This window comes from Carica papaya, chromosome 6 (genome assembly GCF_054855325.1).
Source record: "Carica papaya isolate Zhongbai chromosome 6, ASM5485532v1, whole genome shotgun sequence".
NCBI classification, from domain to species: Eukaryota; Viridiplantae; Streptophyta; class Magnoliopsida; order Brassicales; family Caricaceae; genus Carica; species Carica papaya.
Window position 1 is genome coordinate 15,214,609 of NC_142314.1, and position 22,286 is coordinate 15,236,894.

Here is a 22,286-nt window from a genome sequence, read left to right on the forward strand (position 1 = left end):
AGGAGAGATTAGAGCAGCTTAGTATGGGACGAGAAAGAATTGACGAACACCAAAGGCAAATGGAGCATTATATGATGGTGTATTTTCAGTATATAAAATTTCAGCCTCCACCCTACCCACTATCAGACAGTTAGTCTCACTTTTGCTTCTTTATTTTTATTTTTATTTTCATCTTTTTTTATGTTTGTTTTTCAATGTATCTTTATCTTTTATATCTTTTAGTTCCCTTCTCTCTTTTACCACCAACTTGTTTTCTTAATTTTCCTTTAGCATTTGTCGTTATGTTTTTAGTTTTTTTGCAAACTTCATAAAGGCTGCAGTGGATGCTACTCCATAAAAAATTTCATAAAAATTTCGTTTCTTTTATCGTCACTATCTTTCATTTTTATGCTTTGCAAACTATGGGGACATAGTCGCATTTAAGTGTGGCAGAGTGGTATTCTAATTCTTTATATTTGTTGTTATCCTCTAAATCTTAATGAAGTTCCATAGTTTGATCTTGATGTGTCCTATTGCATCATGACTACCTATGATGATAATTATGACATTAACTCTATATGTACTGGGATAAGATTGTTTGTGGAAACAATTTAGTAATGGAAGTATTTGATATTATATAGTTTATTCAAATTTTAAGAGTTTAGAATCTTCTACATCCTTTGAGTCATGAAATTTGTTCTTTTATCTAAACTGAATAATTATTTATAAAAGAAAACGTATTATGGTATAGAATTAGATATATATGTATGCGAAAAAAAATAAAAAAATAAAAAAATACTTCATTGATTACTCAATTTTACACTACCAAATGACGTAACTTAGTGGTTCGGTGCTATGCTAGCTTAACTAGAGATCTCTAGTTTCAGTCCTAAGAACACAACTACCTTTGGTAGGGAGAGATTACTCCTTAGTGGACTGATTTGGCTCGAAGAATAAAATGGTAGTTATGAGTAAAGTTAGTAGAAAAAAAATAGTCTATTGATCATTCAATTTTACACCACTAAATGGCATAGCTTAGTGGTTTGATGCTATGCTAGCTTAACAAGAGGTCTCAATTTTGAGCCTTTAGAACAACTGCTTTTGATAGGGAGGGCTTACTCCTTAATAGATTAATGTGGCTCGAAAAATAAAATGGTCGTTATGAGTAGAGCTAGTGGTCATTTAAAAGTGTGACCAACTGAGTAACCGGGGGTCGAAATCACCAATGTCTTCACTTGTGTAAAAAGCTTGACTGACAGTCCGAAAAACTAATAAGGTGCTTAAAAAAAAGTAAAAATAAAGTTGTATGTATGCCTACTCTTTTGCCAATTGAGCTTGATAATGTTTTAGATTATAACATTTTGATATTACGAAAAATTGAATGACTTATAGAATGTTTTAGATACTTAATTTCTAAGAATAAGATGGGACTCGATGGGGTTTATATTTTAAAGTTGCTAAATTGTCTTCCATCGATGATTATGCCCTTATACATATTATTTTGTGTTATCTTGAGGCAATATAGTCTTGATGAGGAGGAGTTTATTAATGGTTTTATTGTGGAATGGATTTAAGATTGCTTGAGGACAAAAAAAAAACTCAAATGTGGGGGAGTTAATATAATTAAATTTTATAGATATTTTCCTATTTTATTTGAGTCGAGTTTGATTATTTTTGCCACATATGCTGTTGGATTATCTTTGACACTTTTCATGAATGATTTTGGGACTTAAAAGCAAATTAGAGTGGATTGGAATAAGATTTGAGCGAAAAAGAGTTTAAACATGAAGATGTGGGAGACATGGCCATAACACATGACCATGTTTTAAGGAGCCAGTGTTTCTATTTCTGAGAAGGAGTGAGACACGATCATGTTCTCGAAAGACACAGTAGTGTGCCTTATACTAGTTTAACACACGACTATGTGTTAAGAAGCCAATATTTTTAGTTTGCTCAATGAAAGAGACATGACCGTGTGGTTGGGAGACACGGTCGTGTCGTGTCTAAAAGCTAAAAATTAACGTAATTTTGAGGAAGACACAATTGTGTGTCAATTCGACACGGCCGTGGGATGTGCTAGATCAGATTTGGACTCTGTCAAAATATTAGGTCTTGAACTATATAAAAAGAGAGACTAGAGGAGGAGAAAAGAGAAGATGGCTGCAGACATCAAGAGTTTCTTCTTGTGGGTTATTCTTAATCATTTCATGTTTCCTTTAGATTTGATTCTTACAATTTTTTTAGGATGTGTAACTAAACTTCTCTATTAAAATTTTTGATGAAACCCTAACGGATACTTTGTGATTTCTTTGTTTAATCTATAAAAGTCTTTTTTTCCCAACCCTTAAGTGTTATCTTGTGGCTTAATGCTTAAATAGAATGATAATCTATTTATTAATTTATGATGAATGATTGAATTAAGAGATTGATTGTTCATTAGAATATCAAGTTAACACAATAGATTATATGTGACTATAGATACTTAGCATAATCTATATATTTGATAATTGAATGTTAATGCACAAATTCATACATGATTGAATTGATATCCATAAAGATATGTGTTATTATGAAGTAGGTAGGGTAATTGATCTAGAGATAGAGATTACTGCATGATTGAATGAAATTGGGTGAAAATTCTGGTTATAGATTGAATTAAGGAAATTCATAGTGGAACTCATGGTGGATTCTAAAATCTTAATCGTCATTATATCTTGAATGTTAATTATTCCTAATTTATCGTTTTTGTTGTTAAATTTTAGTTTATATTCATTCTCTTAGTCGTTGGCCAAGTAATATCATTTAGTTGAGATTCTAGTAATTGTTATATTAGTTCTCGTGAGACGATATACAAATTTATCGCTATAATATATGTTCGAACTAGTGCACTTAGAGTAGGTGAGTTCACATCACAACAAGTATGGTATTGGGATGACAAAATCATGTTTGTTTTTTGATAGTATGGTTATTTTAGGGTGTTTCATAGTATCTAAAAGGCAAATTTTAGGCGAATTTTTAAAACCACCGATTCATTAGTTTTTGATGAGCTCATATTTTTGTTCCAATTATACCTTTATTAAAATTTATTCATTCCCATTTTACCCTTGAAAAAACTCTCATTTCAAAATGCATTTTCCTTCAGCAACCCGACCTAGTTCTCTTCTTCTCGATCTGCTTCTCTTCTTATCGATATGCTTCCTTCATCACGTGATATGCTTCTCTTCTTCTCATCTCCATCTGAAATCATCTTCCTTTCTCCTCTTCAAAGCATTTTCTCCATTTGAACTCATGTGAAAGTACCCTTTAAGATTTGCTTCTCTTTTGCTTCCTCAAGACCACACATTTCTATATGAAATCATCTTCATATGAAATCATCTTCCCATAGCAAAAAAGGTGAGCAAAAAATTTTCCTTTTTTTTCCCATTCTTTCTTTGTTGTTTGTCGTTTTATTTGTTTAACACTCTTTTTAATTTATATATTTTCGAATCTATTTCAAATTCCAAAGAGTGTCAATGTAAATAGGTCTTAAAGTTATGAGGTGCTAAGCTGGGGTGTTCAGAGTGCAAAATTGTAATTCAAGAGTGATTTAGGCAACTTCTTCAAAAAAAAAGTGATATGGGTGCATACAATTCATGAGAAGATGAAATGAAGCTAAACAAAGTAGGAGAGTAAAATTAACATTTACGTATATTATTATTATTATTATTATTATTATTATTATTATTCATGATGTTAATGGTGTGTTATTCATGAAAATAACTTATTTTTTATTTTAATATTGTTATTAGATTGGTGAAGTACATTACTATTATTCAGTTGGTTATAGTTTTCATTTTATCGTTCCTTTTTCCTCTTTTCTTTTTGGGTCCTATTGCTAGTATGCTTTTCTTTTTTATTATCTAATGCTTTTCTCTTTGTTATTAGATTGCTGGTATGCTTTCCTCTTTTCTGTGTTTGTGGAAGAAGCCTAGACAGAAAGCAAGTTTTTTTGGGTCTCATATGTTGACTTGATTTGGGTTTTTAACATATATATACACACACACATATATATATATATATATGGCTTCAATTTTATAGTTGGTGGCTGTGTTTGTGCTTGATCTGAATTCTTTTGCTCTTGCTGTTACTGTCGAATAGAGGAGGAGCACTGTGTGTTTTATTTCTTTTCTTATATATCTCAATAAATTTTTTTATTTTATTTGAGTAGCATCTATTACTTACTAACCTTGGTAAGAGTTGTTCTTTTCCTAATAATTCTTTTTTTTCATATTCATGCTTTGGCTCCTTTGAGGTTGGTTCCCTTCTTTGGTTATCGTTGTTTTTTAATTGAATAATATTGAGTATCTTTTGATGAATTTAATTAGAAAGACAATCGTCAGAAAAGAAAATTTTTATAGTATATTAAGTTTGTAATACCCTTAATTAATTTTAATATATTTAAAATTAATGTATAAATATAATTTTTAAATTTTTGAATTTTTATTTAATGTAAAAATGAAAAAAAATAGGTGGAGGATGAAATTGAAAATAATTTTGAAAAAAATGAGTGAAAAATTGGATTATGGGGGTGTTTTTGAAAGAAAAATCGAAAACTGGGGATCAAAATATAATTTAAGAAAATTGTGCCATGTAGAATGCTCAGTTAATAGCTCCGATGAACCGGAGCACGCCATGTGGCAAGGCATGCTGAAACGGTGCTACGAGGGAGGCCACGTTGGTGATCTGCATTCCCGTGATGGGATGGTCTGGATCTGTTTCCGCGCGCATGGACGGTTAGGATCCATTCCCCCTTTAAACACAATCGGACGGCCTAAATTAAATTGCGATGAACAGTCCAAATCAATTTCTTATTTAAATGCGATCGGATGACCCAGATCAAATCATGATGAATGGTCCAGATTTACTTTCTATTTAAATGCGATCGGACGGTCCAAATCAAACGCGATGGACAGTCTAGATTAAAAAGAGATGGATATAAATAAGTCTCTTCACACCAAACCCTAACCCTAGTCGCCAGACCCCCCCGCCAGAGAAGAGAAGCTAGTCGCCGGGAAGGGAGTCGACTGCCGCCTAGAGCCACGCCGGAGCCAATTCCAACTGCTAAAAGAGCTAAAAAAAATTTCATTCGCTCAAAATTCAATTTTGAACACCTCATGGCCAAATCAGAGCAAAAGAACCGACAGATGAGCCGAAAATAGCGGGCAAAGGCCGGTGGCGCCGTCGCAGGAAAAAGCAAAAATCGCCTCCGATGAGGCCCTTCCCGATTCATGTTTCGTGTAATTTTTCCGCCATTGTAATCACAATTCCTTTTTCTATAGGTTGATCGAAGCAAAACACCCAACCGCGAATGTGAGCTGACAAAGCCACAGCACCGGAAAACCCCGTCGTCAGTAAGCTTTGATTTTTCGACTTTTTTCAGTCAACAGAGGCTCCTTAACGTGTTTTCTCAAAGGGATGGGTGCAAAATCGGCCGAAATCGGCCAAAAATGGCATAAAATGGCCAATCCGAGGCAAATTGCCGCTGCAGGCGGCGGTGCCATTGCCGGAGCACGGCGGAGCCACTATGCCGGAATTCCAGAATTGGCCAAAAGGGGTTCTTAACACTGATTTTGAATTTTTTAGGGTACTTCTAAGTACTTGAAGCGTGTTTTAATCCCTGAAGAAAAATTCAGGGAACCTAGGACCGCCAGTAGACACAACTGAAAGTTTAGCATTTCGGAGATCAATTTGAGTAAGAATCCCTCACTCTATTTTTTGTTATAGAATTGAAGTTTAATTATAAATAATGTGATCTTTTGTACAAATTAGAAAATATTCATAATTAATTATAGATTACTAATGAAGCCAAAACTAGTTATTTATTACTGTTTGTCATGTTTATCTGATTGATTAATTTTACAGTTTGAATGCATGGTAATACACTGAAATTTGTATGATAAGTCAATTATGTTTCCTTGATGCATATATTGCTTGTCTTACGTGATTTATAGTTAATTGAGAAACTAAAAATTAAAGGTAAACGGAAAATTATTTGATTAAGTAAATGGATGAATGATAGCCTTACTGGATATCCTGGGAGATGGTGGACGGACTGGGTACATAGAAAATCCTACCGTGAATGTTGCCTCATATCGGACGGGGTATCAAGGATTGGTAATTTGGCGCTCATATCAGACGGGCTATGGGGATGACCCATTTCACTCTCATACCGGATGGGGTATGAGGACGGTCCATCAGTTAAAAATGTTGAAAAATAGTTCACACTTAGTTGGGACATCCCTATGGGCCCCCATAGATACTAGTAGGCTGATAAATGAGAAAGTTGTTATTCCGACTGATTGAATATAAAAATTATGATATTTTTTATGTTATTGACTATATAAGTCGGTTTTAAAAATCTCAATACGGTAAGCATGCGGTAAATAATTTTATTTGTGACAAATCAATTTTACTTAAATTAAGAGCTCCATTAGTTATTTTTATGATTTTTACCCACCTTAATTTCTGTGTCGATGAGTAGCGTGATATTCTTACTAGAGTAGTATAGCTCAATCTTTCATTAACTATTTCAGATTAAGAGGATCAAAATCCAGAGCCCGATTCATAAGAGGGTTGCAAGTAGGACGTTTGGCTTGCGTACTTCTTTTATATTTCTTTGATTATTAGTTGTTCTTTTAGAAACATCATTCTCGTAGCCCTATTGGGTATCATGAATTATTGTATAAAGAATATAAACCCTAACACTATTATTTTGCTTCTGCACTAAATTTATAATTTACTTTCTTTCACGTTCACGAGCCGTTACAAAGTTGGTGTCTGGTTGTGGTTCTTCATGAGTTATGAGACTCTCAATTATTTTACATTTTTTTTTCCAATTTATGTCTCTATGCATTGAATGGTCGGAATACTCCCTCTCTTTGTTGAGCATTTCTTTTAATGGTTGGGGGAAGTATCCCGTATCTGAATTGGCGGGCATTTTTTCCAACCTTATTCAAATAGGGGGATATGAGAAAATCCTAAAAAAAAAAAGGCGAAGTCCTACTTGATTTTTATATAAATTTGAGAACTTTTGGTACAACATGATGTTTCTGCAAGTCATTATATGAAATTACTACAAACATCAATTGGATCTTAATCAACTCTATAGTGTAATAAAAAATGTATAACATTATCCTAATTTCCTACATTATCTTAGTATCTGAATTACCCATGTAGCCTCTCCCCCCAGGACACCCCCTGTTTAGCAATGTAGCTTACGAGAGTTACCTTCCTCTTGGTCCACCTCTGACATACCCTATGGAAGGCTCGTTGTTTTTTTTTATACTAAAAAGTCTCATGCTTACGTTATTGTTATTGATGGTTTTCTTATTTTGGACTATGAGGACCCTGGTCGTGCTTCTGGTTTCCACTCCAATCATCATATTGATAATCAATCTCCTCGTGCTCTGCCATAAGAACTTGGAGTCTGTATCATGGTGAAGGTAAGGTTTTAAATCCTAAGATATGATTCTAGTATTCCCCCTTGAGTTTCTCCTCAATCATTGAGTTATTAGAGTCTTTGTCATTACTTTAAGCAGCAAGATTTTTTGCCATTGAAAAGAAATGCTTCATCTATAAGAAAAATATCCTCATCTAATTGGGTACTGTAAACATAAAAAATATGATATCTTTTTTTTGTATTTTGTTTGTTTGTGGCTCTTTTTTTAATATGTTGTGAGGTCTTTCAGAACTAAGAAGTCAATTAATTTTTAGATAAAAATAATAGTGGAGTAACTGTCAACTACTATACAAATAAAACAAATGAGATATTTCAGCCCATGATAAACTTTTATGTGATTAAATTAAATATAAGAATATTTAATTCTTTTTGCTTTCTTCATTTTGTCCTTGATTGTCTTTTCCTTTGTGTTGTAGTGTCCAAACTAATGTTGATTGATTATTTTGAAGTTTTTTATTAACAAAAAGTAAGATCATCAAACTTTGAAGAATAAGAGAAAGTGAAGGTGCGAATCCCAGATATATAAATCATTTCATTGTCTCTTATGGTTGCAATTCATTTGAATACTTTGCCTCGTTGGTTGGGAAAACATGGCAAATCTAGCAATGGGCTTTCGTCTCTGCTTGTTTTTTTTTTCTTCTCTCACTATTTAAGATGTAAATATCTAGTAATTTTTTTATGTTTACAAACAATTTTTGGTTTATTTTCTTGCTAGAAATATGCTTAAACTATTTTCTTCCTCATAAAGAGAACCTGGTGTTGCTTGATTTAAATCCTGCAATGAGTCTAATAAGTTTATAGGATTTTTTTAATCTTATGAACATCTCTATTTATCAAAGTGTTCATATGATTAAGGCATGGCTGGTTTAGATTAATGTTGAATATGCTGAGATCTTGCTTTTTTATACAACTGTCTTTTCTTTATGTGATAAGTTCTTATAATTTTATAACTGTGTGATTTTCTTTCAGACATTTAGCATTATTTCTGTTTCCACATAAGGTAAGAAAGATGGATGTTAGGAAATATGGAGCTATTTTAGTAGTGTACTTTGTCATACTTTTTATCCTGCTAGTTCCCAAAAGAAGAAAACTTAGGCGTACTCATAAATTAAGACTAGACTGAGAGGAAGCTTGAGATAAACTTATGAAAAGTTTGTTCTCAAGTGAGTTTTGTCAGTATATCATTAGGATGAGAGTTCCAACCTTTATGAATTTATGTCGTTTACTAGCTATAAATGATGGACTTAGACCCACCACTCATGTAACTGTAGAGGAACAAGTAGCCAAGACACTTTATTTATTAGGACACAATGAGAGGAATCGAGTTGTCTTCAGTTTTTTGACGATCTAAAGAGACGATAAGTCATCATTTCCATTTCCATAATGTGCTATGATGTATAGTACGAATGGCAGATAAATTTATTAATCAGCCATATGGATCACAAGTTCCTTCGAAAATAGGCAATAATCCTAGGTTCTTCCCATTTTTTAAGGTGAACATATAAGTTAATAAAGTTCAACTATTTTTTTTTAATTCAACTAATTTTGTTAAAAAAAATAAGTCTAAGTTTAATTAACTAATGAACAATTAATTTCAAGGTTGTGTTGGTGCGATTGATGGAACACATATACGTGTAAAAGTATCTAGAAATCATGTTCAAAAGTTTTATGGGAGAAAAGATTTCCCCACACAAAATGTACTGACAGCTTTATATTTGATTTAAAATTTTTATACGTCCTAATTGGGTGGGAGGGGACCGCATCAGATTCAAGAATAATAAAAGATCCATTAAACAGACACTAGAATCCTCTAATAATTTCCGAAGATAATTAACATATATTAAATTTCAATATATAATGTATAACTTTGAATAAAATGTTATAATTTAATTTATTCATTGTTTATAGGTAAATTTTACCTTGTGGATGCTGGTTTCATGCTGTGGGGTGGATTAATTACTCCTTATAGGGTAGAACGTTACCATTTGAGTGAATACTTAAGGAATCCATCATGCAATGCTCTTGAGCCATTTAATCTTCGTCATGCTACTTTGCGTAATGCGATTGAACGTGCCTTTCGAGTTCTTAAGAAATATTTTTCAATTATTAAAAGCTCTAGTGAACTTCATTATTGACTCAAGATTGTTAATCACATTATATTTGTGTGTTGCATTTTGCACAACTATTTATAAGGAGAGTATCCAAATGATGAACTTTTTGCAGACGAAGATGAAAAACTTCTAAATGTTTCTCCTAATGAACGAACTCTATATAATGTTAGGGACAATACTGAGGAAACGAGAAAAGGAAAAGCTATTGGAGATATGATAGTAGCTGATATATGGGCTGCTTACAACATTTGATTACATTTTGGACCAGTTGTGTTGCTTATGAATTTGTGTAGTTTAAGATATTTATAGTTTATAACATGTGTGTTACTTTAGTATTTTAATTGAACATTGTAATTTGGAATTTATTTTGTTATAATCAAATTATATTTTTATTGCATATTGATATTTAAAATGATTATATTTGGTGTTTTCTTGTGTGTCTTAGAAAATAGCTAGGAGGAATAGACATGCAGATAAGGGGAGTAACACTGTCCATTGGACGATTTCTATGGATGACGTTCTATTAGATGCCTTTTACAATCAACATATGTGTGGCAATAGATCGAATGAGACATTCACAACACAAGCCATTGATTGTATAGTTACAGAACTGCAGATTGCATTTCTTGATTTGGCCATTGATAAAGAGCGAATATACAACCGCATAAAAAATTTTAAAAGACAATTCTCAAAATGGTTTGATGTTTTCAAACATGGGATGAACAATTTTGCCTAAAATCTGACAACTGAAAGATTTGAAGTAGAAGAGGAAGTTTGGGTGCAACTAATAGAGGTAAATCTATTAGTATAATTATGTTGTTTGTAATATTTTATACAATTCAAATACTAACATATTAATTCATCCTAGGCTCAACCCGTAGTAGCTGAGCTGAGGAATAAATGTGTGTGAAATTACGAGAAAATGTTAGAAATGTATAGAAGGGATATAGTTGATGGGTGTGCAAGTGAGACATCACATTCTACTATAGGGCAAAGAAAAAAGAGTGGTGTTGAATGTCAAATGAACGTTGAGGAGACTAACCAACAACGTACCCAAGATTTAGGTGGTAATATTGATTTTAGTGGTCTGGATAGTTTCAGTGATGATCTAACGCCCGAAACTCCTACTTCCTATCCCCAACTTGAAGTATAAGAGTTTTCCAAGCAGAAGAAATCAAGATGTATGCCAACTATCCAAGAAGAAGATTATCTGGCTGAGGAAGTTCAAATGATTGCACATGCAATCAAGGATATACCAACAAGCATACAAGATCCTGTTTCAGCAAGCTAGCTGTATGAAGATGTTGTTCATATGGGCTTCAATTCATACCAAGAAACAAGAGTTTTTATGCTTCTTATGGACAAACCAAACATGGCTAAAGCTTTAATGAATTGCCCTCCTGAGCGACGTAGTTTTTTTTATGCAGAATTTTCTTCGTTCATCAGGTAATGACTTATATTAAATCTCAAGTTCGAATATTTTGTGCTTGTTATTTTGTAGTATTTGATTTTTTAATTTCTTTGCATTTTTAGATAAGTAAACATGGAAGCTATTGTTGCTGAAGTGGAAGACTCTACTACGGATTTAGGAAATTTGAAAAAATATGTTGTATTTTTAATAATTAGAAAAATAGATGAATCTTATTATTCTGATACACTAATTTATTGTTTTGGATTGATGAACTTATGTAGAATATGAATATGAATTATCTATATATATATAATATACATTTATGTAAAAAATGTAAATTTAGAAGTTTGAAACTAAAAAAATGTGTATGGATATATGAAATTTCAATGATGATTAATAGTTAAAATTGATTAACAAATTAGCTCTTTGTATATGAGTTAATGACAATTAATTATATAGATATATCATGGTATATTGTCAACCATTGTAATTAATAAAAAAAAGTAAAGTTATAATATTTATTTTTCTTATTAAAAAGTTATTGTATATATAATTTATATAATTTTTATTAAGAAGTAATTGTATATATAATTTATATAATTTGTAATTTAAACTTTTCATGGCTACAATATATTTGGTTTAAAAGAACTGTAATTTGACAATGTATGATAATCTTTTTTTCAATTCTTAAATTCTTAAATTTTTATTAAAAAAGTTAAATGAAAAATTGTCTTCACATTTTATATTTTTACTATCAAATTTATTGTCCAGAATTTTGATATTATAATATATAAATTAAGCAGACAATTCTAATAAGAAAAAAAGTCTAAGCTCGTCAAGCTTTGGAATTGAATAGATTTTAATTAATTAATAATAATTTTGGAGTTGTTTTTTAAAATATTTATGTAACACATAGGCTCGAAAATTTGTCCTGAGATAATTTTTCAATTTATAAAAAATATATATAAATAGTTAAATGTTTAATTTAATTTAATTTTTGTTGAATTTTTGAGAAAAAATGAATTAGGGACGAAATTAAAAATAATTCTTGAAAAAATGAATGAACTTGTGAATAAAAGGGGTGTTTTTGAAAGAAATTTTGAAAAAAGGGGATAAAATCACAAAAAGAGAGTTTCACCACGTGGGACGACCCGATCAGTAGTCTTGATGAGTCAAAACGTGCCGCGTGGTGGACATGCTGACATCAGCTCAACACGGGAGGCGACGCAGGCAATCCGCGTACCTACGCGATCTGACGGCCCAAATCGTACCTCGTGTGTACGAATGACCCATATGCATTTCCTCTTCAGACGCGATTGGATGACCCAAATTCGCCCATGCAATCGGCTTAAACAAGCAATGATCAAATGACTCTTCTTGCTCAACATCGACACGGATGAATGACCAGGTTCAGAGAGAAGAGAGGTATTTAAACTTCTCTTCAGTTGGCCCCGAAACCCTAGCTGACACCCAACTAGAGAAGAAGAAGGAGGAGGGTGGTCGGAGGGAAGACCAACTACCAGAGGAACGCTATCGCCGTCGCCATTGCACCCGAGCCACCGCCGATTGCCAAGACAGGTAAAATTTTTTCTTTTCCGCTTGAAATTCGATCCTGAGTCTCACTATGGCCATATCGGAGCTAAAAGGCTGATGGGAGAGTCAAAAATCATGGGCAAAGCCCGGCTGAGTCGTCGCGGTCAAAAACTCAAAACTCTATCCAATGAACCCCTTCCCATTTCTCGTTTCACGTGATTATTTGACCATTGTGTTTTTGTCCTTTTCTATTGCAGGTTAGCTGAAGGGGAACCTCGGCTGCGAAAGAGGACCAGCAGAGCCGCTGCACCCAAAAACTTTATATCGGTAGAGTTTCAATTTTTTGTATTTTTTGGCCAACCGAGACCTCTTAACTTGGGTTTTCAAATGTTACGTACAAAACAAGCCAAAATTGGCCTAAACTAGCTTGATTGATGCGAACTGCTGCCGTGGGCGGCAGAGACGGCGCTGGAGCATGGTGGTGCCGCCTTGTCGGAACCCTAAAATTAGCTTAAAAAGTTTTAAAATGCATATTTTGGCCTTTTGAGGTATTTTGAATACGTGGCGGGTGTTTTAATTTCCACAGAAAAAATTCCAAAAATCTAAGGACCGTTAGGAGGCGTAGTGAAAAATACGGTATTTCAAACACCGATTCGGATTAAGAATCCCTCACCCTTTTTCTTGTTACATTAAATTAAAGTTTAATAATCAATAATGCTGCATTTTGTAATAATTAGAAAACCTTAAAATTAATTACAGGTCACTAGTAGAGCCGAATTTGGTTAGTGCATAATTGCCTTAGTTTGTTACTTATTTCTCCAATACTGCCTAAAATGCTTACTATTATATTGTGTGCGTTAAATTGTTAGTTTTAATATCTTACTCAATTATTTAGTTTGTCTAACTGCATAGCCCTCATTTGTTGGTTTGTTTTATAATAAATGTCCCAATCAGGTTTTCTTGATTTACGTGTTGTCTCTTTGCATGATTTATTATCAATTGGTAAACAAGAGATATTAGTATATAATCGGCGATTTGTTGAGGATGTAAATCTATGTATGGAAAGCTTATGGAGTACCTTGAGAAAGGGTGGACGGACCCAGTACATAGAAAAAATCCTACCGTGGATATTACCTCATATGGATGAGGCTGAGAAGTCCCATACTGGAAGGGTCGGGAGATATGGCTCACCCTCATACCGGATGGGGTATCGATGCAATTGTATATTTGGCACCCATTACCGGATGGGATGACTAGTTAGTTGACAAATTTAGATATTCGATTCATGCGTAGGGGGACATCTTTATGGGGCCCCAGAGATACCGGTAAGCAAATACAAAAGGTAAATTGCTATTCTTGCTGACTTGGATGTGGAATTACAATGTTATTTGAGTTATTATCTTCGTAGGTCGATTTTGAAAACTCATAACTGTAAGTATGAAATAAACGATTTTTACGTTAAATGAATTTATTTAAATTAATGGTTCCATTAGTTGTTTTATAATTTTTACCAACCTTTGATTTTCGTATCAATGATTAGTGTGATATTCTTACTGTGCTAGTGTTGTTCATTTCTTCTATTTAATCTTCTTTAGATCAAGAAGATCAATATCCAGATCCTAAACAACAGGAGAATTGCGAGTAAAAGTTATCTCTCGGACTCCATCAAGTTGCCAATGGAGGTTAATCCTATAAGAATTTAGTTTCATTTCTGTTTTTCTTATTTTAACTTTTTTAAAAGGGATATTTGTGTATCCCTATTGGGTATCCCAATTTACTATATAAGGAATATAAACCCTAAATTACTTTTTGCTTATGTTGTTTCAATATATGTTCTTTTTCTGAAGGTTTCGAGCCTTTATAATTGGCATAAGAGTCGCATTCTTCATAACCATTCCTTACACAAAGATTAAAACACTAACATACAACTGGTCATTCAACCATTTCTTGTGAAATACAGGTACAAGGATATGAGAAGAGGAAAGTCCCCGCTAAACTAAGCGACCTGGGATGGGTCACTTCAAGAGGATGTCGATCGACTCTTTGAGATGCTGAATAGAATTATCTATGCCTAGTAGGCCCGGTAAGAAAGGAGGGAGTTGTCTGACTCTCCACCACTGCCACAGTTTTAGCCACCTTGTAGTGAGAAGATTTAGTGCCACCCCGATACAACCCTACTCCTCTACCATATCATCCGGCACTACCACAGTATAATCCAGTGCCCCCACCATACAGTCAGGTGCCGCCACAGGGCTATCTGACCCCTCCCCAACACAATTTAGTCTCTCTTCAAAAGGACCCAGTTCTATCCATGATGGATCCAAACTACATTAAGAGGTATAAGAGACTAACTCATCTACCTTTGCAGGGATATCTTCATTCGAAAAGACTGAATATTAGTTAGCAGAGACAGAGAAGACGTTCGCAACTCTTGGGGTGGTTCATAAACAGAAGGTTATATTTGCCACCTATATGCTCGTGGGTGAAGCAAGTCGATGGTGGCAGTTGAAGCAGGTCACCCTGCCCCATCCCAGTAACTTGGGAATAGTTTCTGATAGCCTTCAATGCACAGTATTCTTTAGGGCACCTCCAGTATTTGAAAAAAATGGAGTTTGCACATCTGGTCAAGGGGGAGATGACAGTGTCCGAGTATGCCTGAAAGTTCTTGTAGTTGAACCGGTATTCTCTTGTGAGTGTGATGGATGAAACGAAGAAGACAAGAAAGTTTAAGTGGAGCTTTAGTCCTGAGATCAGGCAACAACTGTATGTATTCGAGCTCAGTACCTACTTAGTAGTCCTAGCCAAGACACAGCTAATAGAGAGGAATCTCAGTATTTTCTCTACAGCAGTGAAAAATTCCAGACTTCTGGTCCCACAACACCGATCACACCTATTGCACCGATTCAGCAGAACAAGAAATCTAGGCTAGTGACTCAAACTCCTTCTAAGTCTCCGATAATAAGACACGGTAGAACTTGTCAACACTGTGGTAAGGATTATGGACATCGACCCTACTATCATCTCAACAATACCTACTGTATATGTGGGAGTGTCCAATACTACGTGAGAGAGTGTCCGCAAAATTAGAATCAAATCAGTCCTCCCATCTAGGACAAAGCTTACACCTTCACCCAGCAAGATGTTGAAGCCAACCCGGACGTGATTCAGGATAAATACACTATCTGTAATAACCTTGCACATGTTTTGATTGATACTGGTGCTTCACATTCTTTTATCTCACATGTTTTGTAAAAAAATTAAATGTATTACATAAAAATTTTGATTTTGTGCGGTTTGTGTCTACTCCTAAGAATGAGACACTACTAGGGGAAGTCATATACAAAGCTTGTATCGTATAGATAGCAGATAGAAAATTGAGTGTAAACTTTATAGAAATAGACACAGAAGATTTTGATGTAATTCTGGGGATGAGCTGGTTAGCGAGGTATCTCGCCACCATAGACTGTTTTTGTAAGAAGTTTGTATTTAATCTTTCTAATGAAGAGTCATTTACAAATTAATAAAATTTTTAGATATTATTCCCTCATGGTAATTACATTGTTTATATGACGCTTTAACTCGATTGTTTTTTCTACGCAAACCTAAGAAAAAAGTTTGCATTTAAAAGATCCTTGTGGTATGAGAATTCTTGGAAGTATTCCCTGATGAACTACCCGGACTACTAGTGGACAGGGAAGTTGAGTTCATCATAGATCTTGAGCCTGACACCCAGTCCATCTTAGTTGCCTCTTATCGCATGAGTCGTGTAGAGATGGAAGAGATGAGAAAACATATAAAAAAATTGTAGGATAGTGGGTTCATTCGACATAGTGTATATTCTTGGAGCGCTGGAGTTACGTTTGTAAGGAAAGGGGATGGGTCCCTGAGGTTATGTATTAACTATAGGGGATTGAACAGAGTCACAATCAAGAACGAGGACTCCCCCCAGAATTGATGACCTTCTCGATCATTTACAGGGTGCTCAGATTTTCTTTAAGATAGACTTGCATTTGAGTTACCATCAGGAAAAGATCAGGGCAGAGGACATTCTCAAAACAGTCTTCAAAACCAGGTACGGGCACTATGAGTTCCTGGTCATGCCTTTTGAGCTAACCAATGTGCAAGCCATTTTTATGGACTTGATGAACAAACTTTTTAGGTAATTCTTGGATTAGCTCGTCATTGTATTTATTGATGATATCCTGATCTATTCAAAGAGTAGAGAGGAACACACTCATCACCTGACTCAGGTTTTACAGATTCTTAGGGAAAAAAAGCTGTATGTAAAATTGAGCAAGTGTGGGTTATGCTTTGAGCAGACTACCTTTATGGGGCACATAATATCAAAGGATGGGGTGTCAGTGAACCCCAAGAAAGTTGAGGTAGTACTCGGTTGGAAAAAAATGACTTTGATTAAGGAGATCCATAACTTTTTGAGAATGATAGAATATTATTGCACGCTTGTGGAAGGGTTTTCTAATTTAGCTGCTCCTCTGACTCGACTTATAAAGAAGAATGTCAAGTTTGAGTGGAACGAGGATTGGGCCAAAGGAGCTTTATAGAACTCAATAAGTAGTTGACTATCGCACCCATTTTTGCTCTACCGAGTGAGATGGGTGGATACACAGTGTATAGTGATGCCTCCTATCTGGGGTTAGGTTGTGTTTTAATGCAGCATAGGAAGGTTATAACCTATGAGTCTAGGCAGTTGAAAAGTCATGAAAAGAATTAACTCACCCACGATTTAAAACTTGTTGCTATTATCCACGTTTTAAAGACCTGATGCCACTACTTGTATAGAGAGACTTTTGAGATTTATGCAAACCATAAGTGCTTGAAACATATATTCATTCAGAAGGATCTCAACATTCGTTAGAGACATTGGATAGAGCTCCTAAAGGACTATGATTGTAAGATTTTATACCACCCGGGAAAGGGCAATGTGGTAGCTGACGTGCTTAGTAGAAAAAGTGCAGGTATGTTGGCTCACCTAATGATTTTTGAATGTAGGGTTATAGGGGCTACACAATATATATGGCTTATGGACTTGAAGAGGGTTACATACCTGGCCCACCCAACTATTCAACCGAACTGATTCAGAGAATAAAGGAAGCCCAATTGATTGATTTCACCCTAACAGCTCTTAGGAAGGAACATAACAGAGAGTAAATCCAAAATTTTGAGTCTCCACTGATGGGTTATTCAAGTTCCAGGACAGGAAATGTATTTCAGATGATAGTGAACTAAAAAGGGATATCATGACAGAGACCCAAATCTCAAAGTTCACCATGTATCCCGAAAGTACTAAGATGTATCAGAGTATGCGATCCCGTTTTTTGTGGTGCGGGATAAAAAGAAAAATCACTGATTTCGTCTCCAAGTGCCTAGTATGTCAATAAGTTAAGGCAGAGCATCAACGCCTATATGAGTTACTCCAGCTATTACCAATCCAAGAGTAAAAATGGGAACATATCACAATGAATTTTGTAACAAGGCTGCCTAAGGTATGCTCGAGACATGATATTGCCAGAGTAATTATTGACTGGCTCACCAAGTCCTCTTATTTATTGGCTATCAAAATGACCGATCTATTATACAAGCTAGCAAGAATTTATATTCGGGAGATAGTCAGATTACATGGAGTTCCAGTTACAGTGGTATTCGATAGAGACCTCAAGTTTACCTCTTAGTTTTGGTCTAGTTTTTAGCAAACAATGGAAATGAAATTATCTATCAGCACTGCATTCTAACTCTTAAACTGATGGACAATTAAAATGAGCAATTCGCACACTGGATGATATGTTTCTAGCTTGTGTCCCAGACTTCGGAGGCCATTGGGATGATCATCTACCATTGATACAGTTCGTCTATAATAACAGTTACCAAACAAGTATCAGCATAGCCCCATATGAGGCATTGTATGGCCGACCGTATAGGTCCTCGATCTGTTTGGAAGAGATGAGTGATAAAAAGTAATTTGACCCAGATCGTATAGAGGAGATGACAACCAAGATAGTTAAAATCAAGAAGAACATCCAGACAGCTCAGAGTAGACAGAAGAGTTTTGAGAAGAATATCCAGACAGTTCAGAGTAGACAGAAATGTTATATGGACACCTAGATGAAAGATTAGAATTTGAGAAGGGCAATCGGGTATTTCTTAAGGTCACCCATTTCAAGGGTACCAGCAGGTTTGATAAAAGGTGAAAATTTAATCCCCAGTTCATTGGACCGTTTGAGATCTTGAAAAGGATTGATACGTTCACCTACAGACTAGCACTACCTCCAGAGCTATCTAGAGTTCATAATGTGTTTTATGTGTCTATACTACGCAAGTACAATCTAGACCCCTTGCATATCTTATCTCACGAGCCACTTTCACTATAGGAGGATCTATCCTATGATGAGGTACTAGTAGACATTTTGGATCTGAAAAGTAGAGTACTTCGCAATAGAGAAATTCCCTTCATCAAGGTCCTATGAAAAAATCACGTAAGGAAAGAGGCCACTTGGGAGCTAGAATCAGACTTCAGATCCCAGTACCCATAATTATTTGACTAGGGAGAGGGTGACAAATTTGAGAAACTAAATTTCTTTTAAGGGGGGGAGAGTTGTAACATCTGGTTCCAAAAATTTGGTCTGAGATAATTTTTTGATTTATAATATATATATGAATAGTTAAATCTTTATTTTAATTTAATTTTTATTAAATTTTTGAGAAAAATTAAATTAGGGACAAAATTGAAAACAATTTAGAAAAAAAATGTAAAATTGTGAACAAAGGGGTGTTTTTGAAAGAAAATTTAAAAACAGGAGGTAAAATTGCAAAAAAAAAAGTTTCACCATGTGGGTGGCCCGGTCAGCAGCCCCAACGAGTCAGAATGCGTCGCATGGTGAACACACTGACATCGGCTCTACGCGCGAGGCCACGTGGGTGATCCGCGTGCCTGGTCAATCTGACAGCCCAGATCGCACCTCGCGTACACGAACGACCCAAATGCATTCCCTCTTCAGACGCGATTGGATGGATGAGATTGATAGCAATGGACGACTCATATTCGCCCACACAATCAGCCTAAACAAGCAACAATCAGATGACTCTCCTCGCTCCACATCGAGACGGATGAACAACCAGGAACAGAGAGAAGAAAGGTATTTAAACTTCCCTTTAGTCGGCCCCGAAACCCTAGTCGACACCCAACTGGAGAAGAAAAAGAAGGAGGGCGGCCGGAGGGAAGATCAGCTACTAGAGGGACGTCACCGCCACTGCTGATTGCCGAGATAGGTAGAAGTTTCTTCTTTTTGCTTGAAATTCGATCCCGAGTCTCTCTATGATCATATCGGAGCTAAAGGGCCTACGGGAGAGCCAAAGATTACGGGCAAAGCCCGGTTGAGTCACTGTGGTCAAAAACTCAAAACCCTTTCCGATGACACCCTTCCTATTTTCTGTTTCGCGTGATTGTTTGACCATTGTATTCTCTGTCCTTTTCTAGTTTAGGTTAGCCGAAGGGGAACCTCGACCGCGAAGGAGGACCGGCGGAACTGCCGTACCTATAGACTTTTCACCAGTAGGGATTCAATTTTTTACATTTTTCAGCCACCCGAGGCCTCCTAGCTTTTTTTTTTGTAGGTTTACGCATAAACCTAGCCAAAATCGGCCAAAACCGAGGCGAACCACTGTCATGGGCGGTGGAGCCAGTGTCGGAGCACGGGGGCGGCACCTTGCCGGAACCCTAAAATTGGCTGAAAAGGTTTTTAAATACCTATTTTGGTCTTTTTGGGCATTTTGGATACTTGACGGGTGTTTTAATTTTCGTAAAAAAAATCTGTGAAACCCAAGGACCACGAGGAGGTGCGGTGAAAAGTACAGTATTTTGGACACCGGTTCAGGATAAGAATGCCTCACCATTTTTCCTGTTATGGTAAATTGAAGTTTAATAATCAATAATACTGTGTTTTGTGAAAATTAAAAAACCTTAAAATTAATTATAGGTCACTAGTGGAGCTGAAATCGCTCAGTGCATAATTACCCTAATTTACTGCTTATTTTCTCCTGTACTGCCTAAAATACTTACTATTATATTGTGTGTATTAAATTGCTAGTTTTAATTACTTACTCTGTTATTTACTTTGTCTAACTGCATAATCCTTATTTTTTGGTTTGTTTTGCAATAAATGTCTCAATTACATTTTTTTGATTTATGTGTCATCTCTTTACATGATTTATTGTTGATTGGTAAACATGAGATATTAATATGTAATTGGTGATTGGTTGAGGATGTAAATCTACATATGGAAAGCTTACGAGGTACCCTAAGAAATGGTGGACGAAACCGGTACATAGTAAAAATCCTACCGTATACATTATCTTAGTCTGACAGGGCTGAGAAGTCTCATACTGGAAGAGTTGAGAGATATGGTTCCCCTCATACTGGACTGGGTATCGAGGCGATTACATATTTGGTGCACATTACCAGACGGGATATGGGGACGGCTGGTTAGTTGACAAATTTAAATATTGAGTTCATTCGCAGGGGACATTCCTATGGGCCCTTAAAGGTATCGGTAAACAAGTTAAAAAGTAAGTTGCTATTCTTGCTCACTTGGATGTGGAATCACAATGTTATTTGAGTTATTGTCTTCGTATGTCGATTTTAGGAACTCATAATAGTAAGTATAGAATAAACGACTTTTATGTTAAATAAATTTACTTAAATTAATTGCTCAAGTAGTTGTTTTATAATTTTTACTAACCTTCGATTTTCGCATCAATGATTAATGTGATATTCTTACTGGGCTAACGTAGCTCATCCCCTTATTTAACTATTTCAGATCAAGAAAATCAATATCCAGATTCTGAACAGTAGGAGAGTTGCGAGTAAATGATACCTCCTGGATCCCATCAAGTTGCTAGTAGAGGTTAATCCCATAAGATTTAGTTTCATTTCTATTTCTGTTATTCTAACTTTTTTAAAAGAGACATTTCCGTAACTCTATTGGACATTTTAATTTACTCTGTAAGAAATATAAACCCTAAATTACTTTTTACTTATGTTATTTCAATATATGTTCTTTTCCTTAAGCTTTCAAGTCTTTACAATTTAAATATGATTTAATTATTTTATATTTATTTTTTTAAAAATAGAGTGAAAATAAAAAGTATTATAAATTAAATTGTAATAAATATAAAATTTTATATATAAATTTAAATTTATTTTAGATTTTAATAGAATTATTTTATGAATATTAATAAGCAAAAATAAATAATTTATAAATAAATGGGTGAAAAGCTAAACACCAAACAAAGTCCAACTCCAAATAAATAGATGAAAAGATAAATAACTTATACTGATCGTTAATATATTAATAAGAAGATGATTAAAATAGGTAAGTTGATTAAATGTACGTAAATATTTAATTATTTAAAAATTATCAAAACTGAAAATTGTTTTAAATAAAATTTATTTATTTATTTTACTTATGTCATAGAAATGATAATAATAAATATTATGCAATAGATAATTTTTTAAATTTTTTTTAATTTATAATCGTAAATAAAAAAATTATAATTTAAATTAATTTTTTATATTAACTATAAAAAAATTAAAATTTTATTTTTTCTAATAAATTTATTTTCTTTAATATTTTAATAAATTTTTTAATTAAAAATTACAGTTTAAATAATTTTATAAGTTAAATAACTTAATTATAAATTAAATATATATATTTTTATTTAATATTACATACAATAAGAT